Source organism: Eleutherodactylus coqui, chromosome 5 (genome assembly GCF_035609145.1).
Source record: "Eleutherodactylus coqui strain aEleCoq1 chromosome 5, aEleCoq1.hap1, whole genome shotgun sequence".
Classification (NCBI taxonomy): Eukaryota; Metazoa; Chordata; class Amphibia; order Anura; family Eleutherodactylidae; genus Eleutherodactylus; species Eleutherodactylus coqui.
The window spans coordinates 242,579,324-242,600,469 of NC_089841.1; positions in this window are offsets into that span (position 1 = coordinate 242,579,324).

Genomic DNA, 21,146 nt, shown 5'->3' on the forward strand with positions numbered 1-21,146 from the left:
CGATTAAAGAAAAAAAAGGAGTGTGGAGGTTTACATAGTCTTTAATGCGCTGTTTTGTACAGAGTCATCAATGGGGCTGCCACAGAAGTGCATGTACCCTCTACTGTGCCTGCATATACCCCTTATACAGCAGTGCATGTGTAGTAAACAACTACTGTCACTAAATGGGCATAGTACCATCTCTGGGAGACTATGATTATATGCCTATGAACTATATATTTAATCATACTTCTGTGTCTTATAGGTGGCAGTTAGGTAGAATGCAGCTCAAAGAAGGTTAAACATCCCAATATTTCGACTTCCCATCCTACAGTCAATTAACATTGAGTTTGTGGGAGGAGCAAAGTCTATAAAAGTTTCTGCAGTTATGTTAGAAGGTGTGTAGTGTAGATAAGCACAAAGCCAAGCACTGAACCAAGTTTGCTGGTTTAGGGGTCAGTCACTCGCAACAAACTCAGGATTTGGCTGCTGATGGATTAATGGTTTCTAGAGAAGCTGTAGACTCCAGGGCTGTGATGAAAAACTGATAATAGGCAGTATGGAGCCGCAGGAAGGTTACAGATTCTAGGGCCATGAGGGAAACTCAGAATAGGCAGTACAGAGCAGTAATGTAGCAAGAGCTATAGTCACCACCTTTACAACTGCCATTTGGTTGGATTGTAAAGAATTGTGTCTTCATCTTTATTAATGATGTATTGACAAGTAACGAAGAGTTGAACTGTTTCCCCTCCGGTCTCTCTGGACCTTATTCTTTTCTTTTTTAAATTAAGGTTTGCTCTACGTCCTATCATGCCCCCAGGAAACAGAGACCAGAACTTTATCAGCACTCCATATTTCACTGCATGAGTATCCGTTTTGGAGAGTGATACACCCAATGACAGCCAATGTGGTATAGAGGATCAGCTGACCCTTTGAGGAGTTTAATTTTATATTTTGATTATTCAACTATCTATCTATCTATCTCATATCTATCAATCTATGAGAGGGTGCTGATAAGTTTTTGGCTTTGTGCTCTTTTTTTGTTTCTATGGTAACGAATGTTACATAACATGAAAGCCTTATGTGTCTAATATATGTTTTCAAAATTTTGTGTTTGTAGCTTATGGCAACAGTGATCTCGGCACGTGGGAAAACAAAATGGTGGCATCTAAGGCAATATTCACAGCAAATGAGAGCAGAGGAGTGATAAAATTCTTGTTTCTGCAAGGAAAGTCCGGGAAGGATATTCATGGTGATATGTCGCAGACATTGGGGGATCAATGCCCCTCATATTCTACAGCTAAGAACTGGGTTACCAAATTTAAAACGGGCCACTCTAGCACCAATGATGAGGAACGTCCTGGACAACCGAGAAAGGTTGTTGTTCTGGAGATCGTCTATGCGCCACCCAACCTCATTACTGGAGAATCGGCCAATTTCAGCTAAAGGAATAGCAGACATCATGGGGATTTCTCGTGAACGTGTTTGTGTCATTATCCATGAACATTGGAAAATGAAGAAGCTATCTGCAAAGTGGGTGCCCAAATGTTTGACGACAGATCAGAAAAGCATGCGAGTGAAAACTTCCCTGTCCATTTGTCAGCGTTTCCGGACTGATAAGAACTTCCTGGATCAACTGGTCGCTATGGAGGAGACCTGGATTTATTTGTATGGCCCTGAAACCAAGGAACAGTGAAAAGAGTGGAGGCACAGTGGTACCCCTTGCCCAAAGAAGTTCAGGGTGCAAAAACAGCCACTAAGGTGATGGCGTCTGTGTTCTGGGATTAGGAGGGCGTGCTGCTTGTAGACTACCTTCACAATGGTTCCACCATCAATGCAAGCTATTACATTGAACTTTTGGACCAATTGAAGGCAGCTCTGAAGACCAAAAGGCGCGGCAAGCTGTCCAAAGGAATCTTGTTCCTACAAGACAACGCCTCCGCTCACACTGCACAAGCGACCGTGGCAAAACTGGTGGAGCTAGGCTTCCAGCTGGTTGACCCCCCACCTTATTCACCAGATCTCGCTCCCTCCGACTATCATCTGTTTCCAAACCTGAAGAAACACCTCAAGGGTAACAAATTTCACACCATTTCTGATGCCATAGCTGCTACGGATGACTGGTTTGAGGCACAGCAGAAATCCTTTTTGCAAGGCTTACAGAACTTGGAATCTCGATGTAAGAAGTGTGTTGACATCAGTGGAGAGGATGTGGAATAAATGTAAAGTTTCATCTTCCCATCTTGTTTCTTTCTGGGTAAAGCCAAAGACTTATCAGCACCCCATCGTATCTTACATCTATCTATCTGCCTACCTTATATCTATCTATCTGCCTATCTATCTATCTATCTGCCTATCTATCTGCCTATCTATCTATCTGCCTATCTGCCTATCTATCTATCCATCTATCCATCTATCTATCTATCCATCTATCCATCTATCTATCCATCCATCTATCTATCCATCTATCTATCATCATTTTCTCATTATAGCACAACCAGGTGAAGTATAAAAGTTCTTTTGTTCCTCGGCTCACAAATGTAACATCTTTTTTCCCGACTGGCCAATCTGTTTCAGTGTTATCTTCCTTTTTATCACAGACGGATCTGAGTGCATTTCATCCTGTTTAGCTAATACATAACAATGAGGCTCTCTGACACCATGTCATTACACGTGATCCGATGAAGAAGATTAACTGGATAGAGTACAATGGCTTCAAGAAGATGAACAAGCCTTACATACCGAGTGGTGAAAAACTATAATAACAGCAACTGAGCTCATTGCTGTTGTCATTTGATGAAAAATGAAGTTATCAGACTGTCAAGAAATTTTCAGAATTTCAAATGTAAATCTCAATTATTCCTGACAGCGATAGATCGTTAAGAACAGTTCAGCGAGTGATGATGAGAAAGGTAATGCTGCATTCAGATTTACAGATGTCAAAGTCCAGCCAGTCTAATCTATAGCACATGGGGAGATTCAAGACACTTGAAGTCAGTGCTTTAGACAGAAGAGGGGCCCCATAGTAAGAATTAAACTGGAGGTCCAGGCCCTAAGGGCTTAAACAGACAACCGTGTTTGCGGAACGTTTAGCAGGCATGATAAATCACACCCGCAAAACGTGACAAAGTGAAGCCATGATATTCCTACGAGTGAGAAAAGATAGGCCTTGTGCTATCTTAGTTGGACGTATGTTTTATACGTGCGAGAAAAGATAGGTCCTGCCCTATCTTTCGGCTTCTTTTTTTTTGCATCTGCAATAGCGCCGAGTTTGGGCTGCAAGAGCAAAAAACCCTGAAAACTTGGACTTATTTGTGCATGCGCTCATCTGTCGAAGCCCTAACAGTGCAAAATGGATCACTGTGGAAGAGTGTAATCCTGGTCTACCTGGAAATTTCATAGCTATGTATCAGGATATCTGGTATTACTCTAAAGACTGATTTAGACACAAAATCTTTTGAGCGATTCTTGAGCAATAATCGTTGTGTGCTTTTTGCAAGGTGATCGCTCAAATGTTACGCTGGATCTCTGTTTATGCTGCACTGCGTCTATGGGTTAGTCAGTTTTACACTGGGTCTATGTTTATGTTACACTGGGTCTATGTTTATGTTGTACTGGGTCTATGGGTTGGCCAGGGTTACACTGGGTCTTGGCTTATGTTGCTGTGGGTCTATGGGTTGGCAAGTGTTACACTAGGTCTAGGTTTATGTTGCACGGGGTCTATGGGTTGGCCAGTGTTACACTGGGTCTATGTTTATGTTGCACTGGGTCTATGGGTTGGCCAGTGTTACACTGGATCTCGGCTTATGTTGCTCTGGGTCTATGGGTTGGCCTGTATTACACTAGGTCTATGTTTATGTTGCACAGGGTCTATGGGTTGGCCAGTGTTACACTGGGTCTATGTTTATGTTGCTCTTTGTCTATGGGTTGGCCAGTGTTACACTGGGTCTCGGCTTATGTTGCTCTGGGTCTATTGGTTTGTCCAGTGTTACACTGGGTCTATGTTTATGTTGCTCTGGGTCAATGGGTTGGCCAGTGTTACACTGGGTCTATGTTTATGTTGTACTGGGTCTATGGGTTGGCCAGTGTTACACTGGGTCTATGTTTATGTTGCTCTCGGTCAATGGGTTGGCCAGTGTTACACTGGGTCTATGTTTATGTTGTACTGGGTCTATGGGTTAGCCAGTGTTACACTGGGTCTATGTTTATGTTGCTCTGGGTCAATGGGTTGGCCAGTGTTACACTGGGTCTATGTTTATGTTGCACTGGGTCTATGGGTTGCCCAGTGTTACACTGGGTCTATGTTTACCCTTGAATAAATGCAATATGTACTAAATGCCCGGACAGTCAATATTACGCAGTTGAGAAAAGAGGCATAATTGATGGAGAATATCTATTCTTGCTTAAGAAGGTTGTCCAGCAGAAACAACCCTCATTCTAGATACTGACCCTTTCTTGCCAATAAATTGTTCTCTGGGGTTCAGCTGCTTGAACCCAAAGGGATTTGGCCAGAAGCAACTGCTGCTACCTGCTGAAATGCAGTATGACACTCAATGAAGTCTTTTGGAGGCCTTGTAACATATTTCTGTGCCAAGTCCTCTAGAATGGAAGCCATTCTATGAATCGACTCTCTATTTGCAATACTAGAAGAACTGTTTTCAGCACAGAGGCACAACTGTATGACATCCATAAGCCCTAATAGGACACACAAGCAGGGTTTGTTCTACAACATAAATGGACAACGGTTTGAAAGGAGAATCAAATGTAAAACAGGGTGAGCCTAATTAAAGTAGAGTTGTTGAGAGGTCTCTAGCACTGTTGCAGTAAGATATATGAGTATGTCACAATTAATGGCTCAGAACTCTCCATTGTGGTTTGGGACATGATTATATTTACTGTACGATGGCTCAGTGATTTGTTATGTTGGAAAAATCTATAGATCTGGTTCAATGTGTGCTTGTTGCATATGTTTGATGAATTTGTGACCACTTCTCTGCCGATAAAGTTTAACAATCAAGGCATGTCCCGGCAATGTGGTACTGTACTGATCTGAATAGCAGATGGGCAGAATACTTTCACCAGCTGCATTATATATGCCATACCATTCACACACAGTGCCAAATATTCTCCTGGTGGCAACATTTGGTACTATTTTTTTTTCTATTTGAGAAATCTAAACCCCATACCCTACTGAGTCTAGGCACCAACTTTTGGGTTTGCCCCATAGTTTTTTCACCAGAGACTTCTGAACACCTCTGCTTTAATTATGATCACCCTGTATATAATTACTGATAGTAACATAATCATGTGTGTCATCAATCATCTATCGTCTGTACTGGTGTCATGTACTCATGCAATAATGCCTCTGTGTCACATACACAGTAAGTTACTCCAGACATACAAAAGCTATCCTAGCCTGACATTTTGTCTTCCCCGGAAAAAGGAAACTGCAAATTTGAAGTCCTTTTAGAGTATTATTTTCTTCTTCCTGGCCATAATTTAGAAGTGCATTAATTATAAAGGTAGTCCTTACCACTATGCTGTGCAGATATATCCTCCCAACATGCTTTGAGGTTTTATAGGCTATGTATCCCCAGGGATGGAATGAGGGGTAGTTAGTGTACTCAGCAGCCCAAGGTGCCATTGAGAGTGAAGGTGCAATTTATGGATTTTTACCTTAAAATCTTCTTACTAGTCAAGAGTAGTTTTTGGAAATAATATTTCCGGAGTGTAAAAGTAATCACTTAATTCAGGAGATATTTAAGGGGTATCGTAGCCTTATCAATCAGGTATGGCTAATTATTATCCGATGCATCAGAGAAGACAACAATGAGAAACACTCAAGGGATGTTTCCAAGCTCTTCTGTTTTATTGTTGCAATGCAAGAGGTTATATAGTGTGACAAGCCCTACAAAATCAACAAGTCAACTATTCAAAGTCTGCAGCATGTGTGATACTTCTCTCTTAAGGCTGGTTTACACGGGCCGATGATCGCTCAAAGATCGCTCAAACAACAGTTTGAGTAACAGCTTTGAGCGATCATTTTGCATAAAGATTAATTGGTATTTAAGTAGCTACTCAGCTACTTAAATACCAATAGGTATGCAAATGAAGCCTTCACTGAAAACAGCTAGTAGCCCAAGGCTATTATCTGTGCTCGGATCCTTTGTTCTCCATGGGGAAACAATGCCATCAGCACTCCCCGTGGAGAACTACTGATAAAAGTGAGTGACGATTTTTATGTTGGACTGAATTTAACGATCAGCCAGCAGTATCCGAAAAGCAGACGATGGACGCACATTTACACGCGCCGATTATCCCTAAAACAATCGCCGATTAGCGATTTTTGTGCGATCATCAGCTGGTGTAAATGGGCCTTTAGTGCAGATAAGGAAGATGGAACAATACCTCTGCAGCGCCACCTATTAGACAGCAGCATTCCTTCAAATCAATGTCAGACCCTTTATACAGATCTTTATAACAATGATTGGTAATAGGAAACCAATCCAGAAAACCATACACAGCTGTTTTAGGGTGTTTGCCCCCTCATCAGTGTGCAGTAGGTTTCTGGCTTGGCTGGCGAGAGGCCTGTGTTGTGGGTCAAGTGGGGTGTTGTCTCTCCTTAAGGAGAGCATCCAAAAAGGGTTTAGAGACACGTAGGGGGTGAGTGGGTTGGGGTATGCCATCCCCCAACCCACTAACCTCCTAGGTGTCTCCACACGCTTTTTGGGTGCTTTCCTTAAGGAGAGACGACACCACTCTTGATTCTTCTCTCTTCATAAAACATTATAAAGGTTAATTATGACAAAGCTGCATGCTCATCGTCTGAGATCCTATTAGTAAGGCAGAAGTGACATTTTCACTTTCTCAATGCACTACATAGTCCTCATTGAGCGCTATGTAGCCTGCAAGAGAGATGGCAGAAACCATTAAAACTGCTTGTGCCTTCTCTTATGAGACCACGGCTATGACTAACAGTCGAGGAACCGACCTCTTCCTGTTACATTGCAGGAGCAGGAGCTTTAACCCTTTGGCATACAATTTTGGATTCAGAGAGTTTCCTAGGGGGCTTTCTCTTTCTGCCATTTTACAATGGCACCACATGCTGGCTAGAGCCATTAGTGCGGTATGTGACATGTCGGAAAGGTCTCCGACAACAGAGCGGCCAGTAATATACAGTAAGAATACCCTGCCGGACGTCTTCTGACATCGGAAGCTGTACAGCCTTCAATCAAAATGTCTTTAGACGTCAGACAGTGGATTGGAAAGGGTTAATCCCACACCATATTTTTACCATCGAGCAGGATTAAAGCCCTGGAGCCAGCGCCATAAATTAACGGTGCTTGGTCTTTGAGGGGTTAAATACAGCTATGATTAATTGTATTGTTTGGGGTGGGTTAATGATATGTTTTATGTATATTATGCTTATGAATGCATAAATATACAGAAATTAATGGGTAATTGTATTTAAAAGTGTAATTTCATTAAAAATGATTGGATTTAATAAAATAAATACACTTTGGTGAATTCCATCGCACTTTCTATACGTTATTTGACATTAAATGAAATATTGATCTTCCCATATATGCTATAGTAGAATAGAAACATTACGTGTGGTGGTCGTACCCAGCATGTATTTAATGTCATGTCCCTTTTAGTGAAGAAATTGACAGGGGTCTGAACTAATAGCATTTTCTGACATGTTGATGGGGCATGGTGGAAAGTGAATGCATGACGTATTTCCCTTTTATTGCATTGAAGAATAAGGTATCTCTATTTTCTGTTGTATTGAGGTTAATAACTATGCAGATGGCCTGTATTTTCCTGCTAGCAAATAGAGCAGCCTGTGTGATAACACTGTAATAGTTACATAACCCGGCATGGACCGCTGATATCTTCCTCCTTCCCCTCATTAGCTCACATTACAGAGCACACTAACTAAATTGTCTAAAAATGAATGCTGTCACACATGAATCATTTTAGCGCAAACTATTATTTAGAGAAAGGCCTCTATGCAGCTCATCTTCAAGGACTCCGTGTATGTCACTGATTTGGTAATAGCAAATGAAGTGAGATGATGTCTTCTCTAGTGCGCATAGCCAGATTGCCTGAGGTTTCAACTAGTCTCTTCGTATTCCCATAACTGAGCCCATAGGGTTGTTCATTTGCCAAAACCTATTATGAAAAAGCAAATACCCGGTGCTTGTTCAGTGATTCAATAGCTCAATGATTCAAAATGTCAGTTCCTAACGTCTGCTTTAGCCTAATTCTGTTTATGTTGATATTAATTAATGGGAGACCTCTCTTAGGGTGGAGACATAAGAATAGAGTTAGCTGACCCACAGTTTGAAACAGCTATGTCCTGCATTGACCTACTAAGCATTTTAAACTGAACCTACTGCCAAAAGTAAAAGTTATTTTTTAACCACATGTGCTACAAGGAAGCATAGACTATATGGCACACTCTGGGGCCACCAACTCATCTCTCCTAGAGGCTGTGGTGCTCATGCTCCTCCTCAGGTGTCCGCCTCTGGTGTCTCTTCAGACAGTGACTGTGGCCTGGAGGGCATATGTTTGCTTGACATCTATGAAATGCAGGGGTATACCTAAAGGCTCAGGGGCCCAGGTGCAAAAGTTCAGCTCGGGCCCCTTTTCCCCCTGGCCCCATACCTATGCCTGAGGGCCAATGTCCACATGCAGATTTTATTTATAAAATCTGCCCCTGCACGAGAGATCCATGCGTCTTGCTGCCCATAGGGATACATTAGCATCAGTAGGGCAGCTAAAAGCATGCAGATGGGATTCCTTCCGGGTGTGCGGGTCACATGCACAGGAAGAAATCAGAGCATGCTCCATTTTCCTGCGGATCTGCCGCACGGACTACTTCTTTGGTGAGGAGAGCAGCTGTGTCAGCAGTAGGGAAGCAGCAGGGAGATGACATCATCATCCCTGGGCCACTGGATGCCTTGCTGTGCTGTGCCTGTGTGCCGGTGAGTCTGTATCTCTGTCGTCTCTGCTCCTTTCCCCACTCCCCCCTCCTCTTCCCATATCGTCTCTCCAAGTCCTCTCCCCTCCGGCTCGTGCTGTCAGCCGGACCGCACTAAGCACGCGGCAGCCGACAGTATATGGTGGGGGGCGGCCTCTGGGCCCCCTCAAGTGCAGGGGCTGGGTCGCCGTTGTGACCCTGGCACCCCCTGCCAGTACGCCTATGGTGAAATACTTCCCTGGATATATCAGTGTCAGGGCTCGAACCTGAGCTCCTGTGTTCCAGACGGACACTCTACCTGCTGAGCTATCCAGCCCTCTGAGAAGTTCCTCTGCTAACTTGATCGGCTCCACCCTACTTCCTGATTAGATACCCTATATAACCTCGCCTAGCACCTCCCTTCCTTGCGAGATTATTGTGCTTCCAGCCAGTCCTCAAGCTCTTTCTCCAACTGTTCCTCCCTACCGCAACTGATATCTACCTGGTTTCCCTGACTACTCTATCCGCCTACTCCTCGAGTCGCAACTGATATCTAGCTGTGTACCAACGTTTTGCTTCCCTGACCATGCTACCGATCCACACCGGCTATGACAAAGTGACTCCAATCTGTACCAGCTCGTTACAATCAGGCATCCTCCTCTTGTGGAGGATGCCTGAGTCTCAAGGTCCTTTTGGTCTGATTGCTCATGAGGTGCTTTCAAGTTTGGGTTGACTCCCTATTTTTCTGACATCTAGCTATTCTCTGACTACGTTCTTGTTCTTCAAATACTTCCTTTCCCTGACTTCCCATGCTGCTTTGCTCTGTCTCCATCAGCAAGGAGCTAATATCTGAATGCCCACTCCTCTGTTGTGCCAGGACAATTCAGACATTCAGAGACAATCTGGCCAAATGGTTAGCAAATCCAGTATTATATGTAGACATGCTGTAACAGCAGTCGATGCAGATATTGCGGATATTGCATGACACAGTGTCTGCAGATCTGTCAGCCTGTGAATGCAGGGAGCAACCTGTGAAGATACACCCTTCCTCATGTCCTGTTGTCCCAGTTACTACAGAAGCTCAGTACCTAACAACAGACAGTGAACTGCATAGAGGCTGGAAGGACGACCCCTAGGGGACAGCCACCTAATTTACAGTGGTAAACAACACATTTTTTAATAGAAGTATATTACAAGATTGATGAGACACACAGGCTATTAGATGAGCAGAAACTGTTTGAAAAGTTAGTGCCCCTTTAAATGATATAATTCAGGCGATCTCTCCTTTCAAGTCTGTTCTCTTTTAGGGCTGTTATTCTGGAGGGTATGTAGCCTTGTCTATCACAACATGAAATAAACAATCTATGGAAATCATTTATATATAAAAGTACATATTTAATTCTTTTCAGAATTTTGACAAGTATGAAACTAGCAATAGGCCATCCAGAGCTGCAATATTAATCAGCTTGTAGATGAAAACATTACATTCACTGGGTTCTTTATGCATGATTGCACTATGCTGCTTTCTGGGTTAGCTTGCTATAAATCAAACAACAGAAAGCATTCTTTGCATTTTTTATGCAAAAAGATCGTAAGGCTTTTATAATTAGATATCCACATTTATAGAATGTAGAACTAGACCGGACTATATCCAATAGGAAACTGGCTTACATTAGTAAGTATAAGCATATTTTATGCGGTTGCTTATAAATTATAACATGACCCATTATTGACTGAATTTCTCTTTGCCTTAGATTAAAGGGGTTATCTGGGGACATAGTAGTCTATAAAACTTTACTCAGCCTGCAGTAGTAAAATAATAGAGTACATACCTACTCACCCTTCACCGTAGCCTCATGTGGCACAGAGTATTAAGCCAGCAGTATGCAGTCCTAAGCTCTCACTCATGACCTGAAGGTTGCTGTTGCAGCAATGCTGGGATGGCTGCCAGGTTGACGGAGTCCGGTGCAGGTTTTAGACATGGTTCTACACCTTCTAGCTTAGTAGGTGTGACGTAATGTGCTCACATCTGTGGGTGATTAGCTGGCTATTTAGCTGGGATGGATTGGAAGCTAAGGTGCTGTAAATTTTCATTTGCTCCCTGTCTAAGCTGGCAGTTTGTGGCTCCCGTGGACAGCGTGGTGTCCACTGTTTCTTACTCCGGATGGCTCAGTGTGCTGTGGCTTATTCTACCAAAGCTAGATTCTGTGTTTTATTTTGTTTTGTCCTTTATCAGTTTGGCCAAGTAGGGTTACTTAGGTCCAAGAAACGAGTGCAGGCCCGCATCTATCGACGCAATCAGTCTGCCGTGTCAGGCAGGGCTCTCTCCCTCATTCGTTATGTATTTAGGGAAAGACTTCCCATTTATTATTTGTTGGTTTGTTTTGGCCGCTGCACTGTGAGCAATTATTGTGCATGTCTGCAGGTGCTGGTCCAGCACGTCCTTTGCAGTCGTAACAGTTGCAAGCTCAAACCTCGTGTGGTTCAGGTAGCTGTCTCAAGGTTGACTCAGCCTTTACCTCCTTCCAAAGTTGGTAAAATGAGAACCCAGCTTGGTGGGGGTGGGTAATAAATAAATGACCAGAAAGCACTGTGGAATAATGGCGCTATACAAACAACAAGATTTACTTTTTTAATTTATTCTTTCACCGCTGCTGCCAACTCTCTGATCTCCGCTGATCTTCACTATTGGGTGCAGAGAGCTGGCGATGATGCCGCTGACAAAAGAGCAATGTGGCCGCTGCATCAAGTCACCAGCATCCATCAGTGAGTGAAAAGCTGTAGTGCTCATATGACCCCTTGCTGTGTTGTCATCACTCCCCTCCCGGAAGTAAGATTCAGCAGGGACCAGAGAGCCAGGAAGACAGCAGCGGTGGGAGAATGGGGAAGGATTTTGGGCAGCGGATTTTGAAATGCAGGTAACTGCAGCATCCATCTTTTTTGGATGTGAAACCCCTGGATTCTGTCGGATCCAGGGGTTTCACCTTGTGCTCAATGGGGCCGATGGCAGCAGCGCCGAACCCATTGAAAACAATCGGCTGCCGGCAAGCCCTGCCGTGATTTTCAGGGAAGGGCTTTAAATATAAGCCCTTCCCTGAAAATCATCACTAAAATGTGTAAAAAATATATATACTCACCTCTCTGCAGCTGTCGTGGTTTGGGCGCGTCTAGCCGGGTCTTCTCCTGAACTGCTATGAAGAGCTTTCAGCAGGCAGGGATTTAAAATCCATGCCTGCTGTAAGGGCTGCCTCTGATTAGCTGAGCACTGTGACCAATCGGAGGCAGCACTCAGCTATTGAATGACAGCAGAGCTTCTTCTGATTGGTCACAGTGCTCAGCCAGTAAGAGGCAGCCCTTTCAGCTGTGGCGCCAGCTCCATTGAATTCAATGGGAGAACATTGCGCTCCTCTGCTACAGCTGTGGCAGAGGATTTCTTCATCTCCCCGGGGAGTCCCATTGTGACTGGACACTGTGACAATGCTGTCACGCTGTTCAGTGACAAGGGGACTCCCTGCGGAGATGAAGAAATCCTCTGCCACAGCTGTCACAGCTGTAGCAGAGGAGCGCGATGTTCTCTGTATGTCAATGGGGCCGCCGCTGCTGCTGCCGGCCCCATTGGCCAAAGGTGAAACCCATGGATGTGACAACATGCAGGGGTTTAACATCCAGAGAATCCCCTGCTGCAGCTGTCACACGCTCCGGTCATGCGAATTTGTGTGCATTTGTGTTCTGCGCGCAGAAAATCCCCTTCAAAGGGGCCGGAATTGGTACAGAATTTCTGCTGCAGGAATCACTGTGGAAATGCCATAACTTTTACAAACTTCGCACAAGGAAGAAATTTCAGAAATTTCCACGGTGTGCGAAGTTTCTACAACCAATCTGCAACATTTTTTTAAAACGTTGCAGATTCTACATCCACAGCATGTCTATTCATGCTGCAGTTTTCTCCTTCAGATTTAAACCCTTGAAATAAAATTGTTAAAATCCACAACATTTCTACAAATAGTCTCTTTAAGACCAAGCCTGTTTGTACCTTAAAGGGGTTTATGGACTTTCACTTTGGTTCAAACTAATTTGGTCGAAACTGACAATATTTTCAACATGCAATCTTTTTTCCTGGGCCATCAGAACTTGAAAGCACATTCAACTTATGATGCTGCACAAAGTGCTGATCTGTGGTGCATGTAATTGGCTGAATAATCTAGATAATCAGCATTAGCTTTGAATAGGTAAAACACCTTAGAATTACCGCTTGGCATTGGGGACATGAGGAGCCAATCTTTATTACGGAAGTGCATTCATTATTTAGCTGTGGACTGGCACCTCTCTGCAGTACAGTATAGTACAGTACAGTCCTTCTCCACATATGTGCCAGATCAAGATGTTCTGTGGACACCCCTGTATGTACTGTACAGTACATAACTGTAGAAGTTTCTGTTCTCAACATAGAAAGTGATTTACAATTTTCCACCAGGTCTTTCTGACTTGTATTCATGTATGCAAGAACTTGGGTCCCTCATCAATCATAATGGCGTCTCGACAAATGAGATAAAGCATCGATTAGCATTGGGGCATAGGGTTATGGTGAACATGGACCCAATATGCAAGTGCAAGAATGTCTCAGTCACCATCAAATGAAGGTTAATCACAGCCATAATCTACCTGCTTGCAACATATGGCTGTGAGACGTGAACATTGAGGATAGCAGGCAGAAGAATAATTGACGCTTTTGAGCTGTAGCATTGGAGAAAACTTCTAAGAATTCCCTGGACAGCGAGGATGACCAACAAAGCTGTCCTGGACTGTATCAACCCAGAGGTGTCCCTGGAAGGCAAGATCACCAGACAGAGACTGACTTACTTTGGACAAGTGATGAGGGCCAATTTGCTGGAAAAAGAGATGCTACTTGGAATGGTCGGTGGTAAAAGGAAAAACGGAAGACAAAAGATAAGTTGGCTGGACACCATCAAGAAGAACACGGGATGAACATCAGCCAATTGAACGCAGCTTTGGAGAAGCATGTTGAGGATTGGCCTACTGAGTATCCAAGAGTTGGACACAACTGAAAGGATAGAATTGAACTAAATTTACAACCTTCCATTATCGTTCTTATCTGCCTATTTTTCTTTAATCTACATTTTAGTTTTCCTTTGAATCAACATTTTTGGAGTTTCTGAAACAATTACACGTTTCCGGTAAAGTTATAGTTTTAAGTTACAATATTTTTTATCTTAGAATGGTAATTCGAGAGTTTATTGTTGTACTAGTATTGTAAATTTAAAGAGAGTACGGTATTGGATATTGTAAAAATCTAAGTTTATGGAAAATATATTGAAGAATCATCTGACTGAGATGTATGACATGGCTGTACACCTATCAATAACACTGGTCAACACTGCAATTGTTACTGACTTAAAAAGGTCCTAATCTGTAGTATCTTTGTGTTCTTAACACGAATATGACCATAACATTTTTTTATTGGCTCTCATTTTGAAGATCTTTCACATAGTTCATTTTCTGTGTTTCACCGTGCCAATTTATCCAGTAGGACTGTAACAACATCCTTACAGTTGAACCAGACAGCAGCCGTGTGCTTACAGGACCTGTGATGTCACCATCATGTGATGAGTCACTGCCTCTGAGCTCATTACCTCACACCTAATCCCCACTATAACCAGTACACCATGTTAACTCCCACAGTACCGGTGTACATATCAACACCCAATCACCAGTGTACTATATAAAGCCCAACCGGAAAGGTTGAGCATTTAAAATATTTCAGACTTTGTGGGATACAGTTTAAGCTACTGTTACATAAAACTGTTATTTTATCCATTTAGTCACAATACAGAACACTTATGCCTCGAAAGTATGTTAATACCGTGGACAATTTTTGCTATATTTGTGGGAAAGTGACATTTGCTAACCAGAAGAAAAGTATCACATCTCAAGTGAAGAAGGCAGATCATTTTTACTTTGGATGCCAGATTGGTGACCAAGACAAGCCTTGGGCCCCGCATATATGCTGTGCTACATGTACAACACAGCTTCCACAGTGGTTGAATGGCAAAAGACCATCAGTGCCGTTTGCAGTCCCCATGGTGTGGAGAGAGCCAAGCAACCACACAAATGACTGTTACTTCTGCTTGGTTCCTTCTCTTTCCGATGGGATAGAAAAGTAACAGAAGTCGAGAATACTCTACCCCAACATTCTGTCTGCATTGAGACCAGTTCTACAAGATTAGGGACTTCCTATTTCAGAACCTCCAGCAGAATACGCTCTTGATTGAGTTGATGAGGACAAGGGTGAGCCGACCAGTTCTTCTCCTGGTCCGTCAGCATGCAGTGATCCAGACTTTCACTGTTGTGCATCATCAACCACACACAGATTAACACAGGAAGAACTAAATGGACTTATCCAAGAACAAGGCAAAATTGCTAAACTTAAGACTCCAACAAAGGAATCTTCTAGAGTTTCGATTTTTTACAGGTATAAACCATTGGCCTATTACTATTGGCATGCATTTCGTGATGTAACCAACAATTGTAGATTACCAAAAAATAGAGCCAGTTTTGCATTTTGACTGTCATATTCGTGTTGAGCACATAAAAATTGATAAGAAATGACTCATTTTATTTCAGTAACATGACTTTTGTAATGGATTAGTCTGATTGCCATTAGGGAGTCGGGAAGGAATTTTTCCCCCAAAAGGACTAATTGGCTCCTGCTCTTGTTTTTTTTTTTGCCTTCCTCTGGATCAACAACACAGGAGGATAGACAGGCTGGACTAGATGGACATTGTCTTCATTCGGCCTTACATACCAAGTTACTATGTTGTTGACCAGTGCTACAATTGGTATCCTCTTAACTTACTTTAACCTATTTTTTCTTAAATTTTTATCTTCTATAAAAACCACTAATTGTAAAAAAAAACAACCTGTGTGTAATAGAAAGCAACCAAAAAAGATAAATTATGGAGATTTTGAATTTTGCATCTGATTCTGTTTGCAACATTTGAACCAAACCTCACCTGTGGTATTACAGCTCCTATCTATCCCATTTGATGACAATCTGTTTTTAATTGCTCAGCACAAACCAATTTCCTCCCTGGCAGAGATAATTCTTCATGTTTACGGATATAATAGAGCCAGCCGTATTTATGCAGTAATTCGGCTAATAGTTTTTTAATATATTAAGCAATAATAATTTTCATAAACAGCTCAGTGTTATTTAATTTGCCAACCATGTGCATGGCCTGCATGAGCATCAAACCAGATGCTCCGTTCCTTCGGTTTACAGGATTAAACTCCACATCCATCCTCAGTGCATCGCTGAAAGGGCCTACAAATGTCACCCGCTGGGCTCTACAAGACACCATCCAACTGAAGCTAGCAGTATCTTCAGGCAGGTTTTCACTGCCGCCTACTCTGAACCAGGATCATGGACCTCGACTGATGGTTGTGCGCCTGGTGGAATTTGTCGCAATACACTTCACTAGTGTCCCTAATAAGCAAATTCTGCCCAGTCACTCATCCGTTGGTCTCCCTAGAGTGCCCGAGGGAGGAGATTGACACAAACTCTGGCTTTTTGAGTGGCACGGCCTACTCGCAGACCAAGTTAGAAACAAAATTTGGAGGCTACCCTTCATAATTTCTGGTCAGTAGCACCAGGGGCGAAGCTAAGGGCTCATGGGCCTGAATGCAAAAATTCATCTTGGGCCCACTTGGTTCAGCAAGAAACTGTGACTAAATAACATCACCATACTCTGACTGGACAATGCCACCATACCACTGCTGAATAAAAAACAAGAATTGTGAAATTCTAAGCATACAGTATGGAACGTTACCAATATATTCAGACTAGGACACTCAAACCCCATGCCAATAATATACTATGAACCCCATGTGACCCTCCTATATACTATACCCTCTTTATGTTCCCCATTCTATATAATATGACCCTCCTGCTATTTCCCCCATTCTTATATACTATGAACTCCTATATCCCCTTCTATAAACTAAGACGACCCTGTGTCACCTCTTTATATACTATGACCCCCTATACCCTGTCAGCGTCTGGTCAGTACAGAGGGCTCAGATTCTCCTTCCAACTTCCATACCGTCTTTGTACAAGAAAGGCGAGAACCGGAGGGAAGAGCTGAGCGTTGTTATAGAGTGAGAAGTGCAGGGTCACCGGTGTCTGCCTGTGAATGTGGAAATTAAAGTAACTTCCGTGTGAGAGATCGGGAGTCGGAGTGGGAGGAGGGACATATTGCGATAACCATTATTCTGGTGCAGGGGCAATTTTGGGTCCCCGCAGGCTTAGGGGCCGCTTCCCAATTGTGACTCCTATAGCTATGCCACTGAGCAGCACAATGGTCACTAAAATAAGATGGAGAAGTCCTCAACTCACAGATCAGCAGAAGAGCTATCAGACCCAGGAGAGCACCACTAAAGTGTCCATCTTACCTATAGGCACAGTCAAGAGCAGATGACTTTCATCCTGCCTCCAGCCCTTATTTTCATAATAAGCCCATATTACCCTTATCTATAAAGAGGGCAAGGACTCCAAATTGTGCAAAAACTATAGACTTACTTCACTTGTAAATGCAGATCTGAAAATCTTTGCAAGCTTGTTAGCACAGCTTCTAAGCTATCTAATATCGAATCCTATTGCTCCACCCAGGTAGGTGGCTTTCTGCAAATGAGGGAAGCAAAATATACGGTAGTTCCATACATCTACAGCATGTACTGCAAGTATAGGGTGTAATGTTTCTCCTTGTCGAGAGTATAAAAAGGGTGTAGAAAGTCTGATGTAGGCCATGCAATGCTGCCTAGGAAAAAGCCATGCAAATGAGTGATGGAATAATCCTCCACAGCGCCACCTATGGCAATTAGGTAGTATCTCCTAATGCAAATTATAAAAGAAAAGGACGCCCACTAGTTTTATTGTATCCAGATAGACAGAAGGCTGGATATATACTCAGTAGACCTGAAATTGCTTTAAAATCCCAGGACATTTCACCTTAGCAATGATGCTAACATACACACCCCAACAATAAATGCAGATCAATGGCACACTGTCTGCACAGAGCAGGGCTGTCCCTTTTCACCACTACATTTTGTATTGGTAACTGAGACTCATCCACAAAAGTAGACACCACCTGGGCATCAGAGGTAGCACAGCACAAAATGTACTTTGCTGATTACCTAATGTTCCAAGGAAAAGTAAGTGAACCCTTTGGAATTATATGGATTTGTGCACTTTATACTAATAAAATGTGGTCTGATTGTCATCCAAGTCACAATTATAGACAAACACAATGTTACTAAACTAAAACAGTTGTGCCGTTTAATTTTTTTATTGAGCAGATTTAGTAAACATCCACAATGAACGAAGAAATAAGTGAGCCCTTCAATTTAATATCATGTAGATCACCCTTTAGGGCTCAGACGAGAGTTTTTTTTCCCTGCCTCTATAGATATGAAAAAGAAAACGCAGAACGCATGTATAAAAAACGCATGACCAAAGTGTTAGACGCATTTTTTATTCGCACTTGTGCAGTCACATGATGGGAAAATTCGCACATAAAAGTGCAGTCCCATCGCTATCCCCTGCTGTGGCTGTGACAGCTGCAGCAGGGGATTCCTTGGATGTGCAACTCCTGGATGCTGTCACATCCAGGGGTTTCACTCTGTTGTCAATGGGGCCGTCCCCATTGAAAACATAAGGAGTACATCACACTCCCCTGATACAGCTGTGACAGGGGATTCCTTCATCCCCTGTTATTGAATGACAGCTGAGCGCTGCCACTGATTGTCTGAGTGCTGTGACCAATCAGAGGCAGCGCTTTCTGGAGGCGGGGATTTTTCAATCCCTGCCACCAGAATACAGAGAAGACTGTTGGGGACAGGGAGAAGAGCCGGACAGTGCTTCTAGGTTACTTTAAATTTTTTTTCTTTGTGTTCTACAGCTAGGGATGATTTTCGGTGTAGGGCTTATATTTCAAGCCCTCCCACCCGAAAATCATTGCTGCAGTGGTTGACTTCATCCCATTGCATTCAATGGGGCAGCAGCAGCGTCGGCCTCATTGAAAGCAATGAGATAGCATTGCGGACTTCTGCCACAGCTTTGTCAGTGGAGCGCAATGTACTCCCTATGTTTTCAATCGGGTTGGCGATGCTGCTGCTGGCCCAATTGACAATGGGAACCCTGGATGTGACAGTATCCAGGCATTTCTCATCCAAGGAATCCCCTGCTGCAGCTGTCAGAGCCACAGCAGGGGATAGCGATCCTCTCACATTGCTTTCAATGGGGCAGCAGTAACGCCGGCCCCATTGAAAGCAATAGGATAGCATCGCGCTCCTCTCCCCTCATCAATGAACACTGCGACAGCACTGTCACAGTGTTCAGTGATGATGGGACTTCCCACGAGGCTGAAGGAATCCCCGGCCACAATATCTTTTGTACATCAGACATACTTTACCACTCGTCCCCTCTTCTCCAATTCCTCTTCCTTTCACCCCACCCCCAGCAATTTGTTAAGAAGTTCATAGCTCCGTCTCCCCCTCTCATCTTCAAGCTAAAATTAATTACCTTTATATTACTCAACTCCATAGGTTGGACTCACTGAACAATTGTCGGTGCAACCAAAGACAATTCATTTCAGAGCTAAGCACAGGGTTAGGCTGGGACACAAAATAACAGGAAGTCCAAGAGGGATAAGTGACTCCAATTGTGGAACGCCAATACACAGAGAAGTTGAGTACTAAGAATGGAATACAGAGAAACTAAGCACAAAACCACTGGAGACAGAACCACTGAGTACAAGAGCACAAAACACTGACCAGAGCACTAGAGTACAACCGGCATCTCTTGCAAAAAGCAGCCGGTTCAAATATCCTCACTGAGAAACTGCTAGGTTAATTGGGGTAATAAACAGTCCAGTCAACCTATCAGTGCTGGAACCGAAGAGAGGTATTAAAGGGGCGTAGCTAAAGGCTCATGGGCCCAGGTGCAAACGTTTATCTTGGGGGCCCCCAACTTCTCCTAACCCCTTAACGCAGAGGCGTAACTTGAACCTTCTGGGCCCTAATGCAAAACCTGTAACAGGGCCCCCAACTATAATGCTTTATTCATAGTACTGGGCTCCCTATATGGAGAAGAGAGACCTTATGGACCACCTAAGACTCCTGGGCCCGGGTACAACCGCATCCCCTGCACCCTCTATAGTTACACCAGTGGTATTAATCCCCCAGTGTCCAGCACTAAATGGTATTGAGCAAGCATCAGACGGCGCATGAGGTGGTCCAGGCTGACATTGTGATGTCACCCCAGACTGGCCATAGTATCAGGAAGTCACTGTGTTGTCGGCACCATGACAGTATTTATACAGAACCCCAACCAAATTACCTGAGACACCAGCCAGAGGTCACCAAATTGTGTTTATTGTTCTTCAAGATAATTCAGTTTGATTATTGCAATTCTAATATAACCTGACAGACATCCTTTGGGATTTATACAACTGTCATTATGTTCTGCACTTTAAATTGTTCAAGTTGCTCTTTGCATTCATTGAAAATAAATTGTCTTTTCAGTGCTTCTTATTGGAAGGCTTTACATATACAAAAACACACATTATATAAAGTATCAGCATAGAATTTACACATAATAGAATAAAAACATGGCGATCTGCTTGTATACCGTCAGTATTGTTCTATACCGTAGGTTGTGACGTTGTGAAAGCACACAGTGTTAGATATTTAGTACGGCTACGTTCACACTGGTGTTTTTTTAATGGATCCAATGTTTTAAACAACAAATCAGGAAACAAAAGCGAAATGGAAAGCATTAGAGATGAGCGAGCATACTCCCTAAGGCAAACTACTCGAGCGAGTAGTGCCTTATGCGAGTACCTGCCCGCTTGTCTCTAAAGATTCGGGTGCCGGCGGGGGAGAGCGGTGAGTTGCAGGGGGAGCGGGGGGGAGAGAGTGAGACAGAGATCTCCCCCCCGTTCCTCCCTGCTCTCCCCCACCGCTCCCCACCCCCCGCCGGCACCTGAATCTTTTGAGACGAGCGGGCAGGTACTCGCATAAGGCACTACTCGCTCATCTCTAGAAAGCATTTGAAGGCGTTCCACTTACATCCGTTTTTCAGCATTGAGAATGCTATGGTGGTGACTGTGGCTCAGTAGTTAGTACG